A 2,243-nucleotide genomic window follows, 5' to 3' on the forward strand; every position below is an offset into this window, starting at 1 on the left:
AGGGTCCCGCATCGTCACCCTCGTGCTGCGCGCCCCAGGGCACGCGCCCCAAAGCCCTGGCCAGCTGGCTCTTTGGGCACCTGGGGAAGGCGGCAGGGAAGCCTTCCCGCCTCACGATTGCTGCGCTCCGACTCCCGCCATCTAAGATGGCGGCCCCAGCGTCCGCGAAGAAGACGCTCTCAGCGGCCCACCAGCGAGTGCTCTACTCGGCGCTCCTCCTCCCGGCCTGCGGCGCCCGCTCTCCCTTTCTGAGCGAGCTCTACCCGCGATCAGTCGGCTCTCGGCAAGGTCGAGTATCTATCGCTCTTGCCTGCACTCGGGCACCGCCCCGGGGCGTGGCCTCAATTCGTGGGCGTGGCCCCGCGGTGGCAACGGCGGCCATTTCCGAGCCAGATGAGGGGATAGGGCAGCTGCGGGACTGGACTGTGGCTGCGGGAGCCCACTTGACCGGGACGTCTGGGTGGGCGGCCTCGCCCCCTCTAAGCCTCAGTCTGCGCTAGGACGGGTTTGGGTCATCGCAAAAATCATCCAATGAGAGACACAATTCCGTTGTGTCGCATTGCCCCCCTCGCTTCCCACTCACTCCCCGCGCCGTTCCTGCCACTTTCCGCAGCCGTTCTGGAGTCCTCTTTGCTAGTCTTTACCTGACTTGCCCGAGGTCAGGACAGCCACCAGGTAGCTGCTAGGGCTGAGCGTCAGGAGAAACATGCTGTGCCCTGGGGCGGGGGCTACCTTCTGGGTCCGAAGGGGCGGACTGTGGCCCAGAGCCAGTCCCTTAAGGCTATAACGGAGCGGCGGTGGGATCAGGTTGCAGGTTAGGTGGCAGCCACCGGCTAAGTCCTGAAGCCCTTCACAGTTTTCAGGAAATCCTCTTGCAGTCAATCTTCCTAAAACAGAATGCAAAATGATGGGCGGGGCGGGCTGTGCGCACCTGTAATCTCAGCGTTCTGGAGACTGAAGCAGGAGGATTGCAGTGATTTGGAGGCCAGCCTGGGCTACATAGCGAGACCCTGTCTCAAAAAAGTGAAGCCGGGCTTGGTGACGCACGCCTGTAATCCCCAGCACTTGGGAGGCTAAGGCAGGAGGATCGCTGTGAGTTTGAGACCATCCTGGGCTTACATAGTGAGTTCCAGGTCAGTCTCAACTACATAGTGAGACCCTGTCTCAAAAAACCACAACCCCTCCCCAGAAGTGCCCCCCTCACCTACCTTTCTATAAAGGGAAAACTTAAACCACTGATTCAAGGGGGGAAACTTTGGGTTTCTGAAATTTTTTATTAGTATATTTTAGATCTACACATCGATAATATTCATAGGGAATTTGTACTTGTACATGATATATCTTTTTGTTTGTTTGTTTGAATCTCACTTTGTACTTCAGGCTGGCCCTGAACTTGCTATAGTAGCCCAGGCAAACCTCAAACTCACAGCAGTCCTGCCTCTGCCCCCCAAGTGCTGGGATTACAACCATGTGCCACCAGGCTCCGCTACCTGTATATCATGTATCTTGCTTTTTTTTTTTTTCCTCATTCCCCTCCCCTCCCATCAGCCCCTTTTCCCCTCCTTATTTACAAAAGCTTTGTTTCCATTTCTTCTTTTTATTCTTTTTTCTCTTTCCCTTCCTTTGTTTCCCCTTCTCGTTTGAACATTTTCTCCCCATTTCCAAATATTTATTATACATTTTGTTCCTTATTTACACTTTGATTTTTTCATGCTAGAAGGAAGGACAAGTTCAGTTCCTATTACAAAAGTAAGAAACGGCAGGGCTAGGGATATACCATAGCTCAGTGGTAGAGTGCTTATGCCTATCGGGGCGCAGGGTCCTAGATTAGATTCCCAGTACCAACACCAAGGATGGGGGAGACGGAAGGGAGGAGAAGAGAGATCCAGCAAATTTGTACAGCTCTTTTCTCAGCCTTAAATATGGCTTGCACATTTACAGTTCTCTTTATTTTGTTTTTTGTTGGTTTTTGCAGTTTGCTTTCTCTTAGTTCATTTTATCCTTATGGGTCTGGACAACTAGTTTTATCTTCTTCAGACATCTTACAGCAGTTTTAGCATCCCACAGACATTTCTTCTATTGGGAAAATCACTGTTTTCCTTCAGAAACAATTTCCAAAGTAATCTGGCTGTAGTGTCACAGGGAGACACCCTTAACAGCTGGGTGCAGTGGCCCAAGCCTGTAATCCCACCAGTTGAGAGGCTGAGGCAAAAAGGATCACCATGCCAGCCTTGACTACAAAA

At 52.1% G+C, this 2,243-nt stretch overlaps 1 protein-coding gene across 1 annotated transcript in view; it reads right to left on the reverse strand.

Moving 5' to 3' along the window:
* The window catches only part of Raf1 (Raf-1 proto-oncogene, serine/threonine kinase), a 62,016-nt gene extending 61,291 nt beyond the window's left edge, over positions 1-725 (reverse strand). The window contains exon 1 of the mRNA XM_010637973.3: positions 645-725. The gene's annotated coding sequence lies outside the window, so the exon portion shown is untranslated. The remainder of the gene's footprint in view (positions 1-644) is intronic.
* Between the last annotated feature and the right edge of the window lie 1,518 nt (positions 726-2,243).

Source organism: Fukomys damarensis, unplaced genomic scaffold (genome assembly GCF_012274545.1).
Source record: "Fukomys damarensis isolate Sample0158 unplaced genomic scaffold, DMR_v1.0_HiC HiC_scaffold_37, whole genome shotgun sequence".
In the NCBI taxonomy this organism is placed as follows: Eukaryota; Metazoa; Chordata; class Mammalia; order Rodentia; family Bathyergidae; genus Fukomys; species Fukomys damarensis.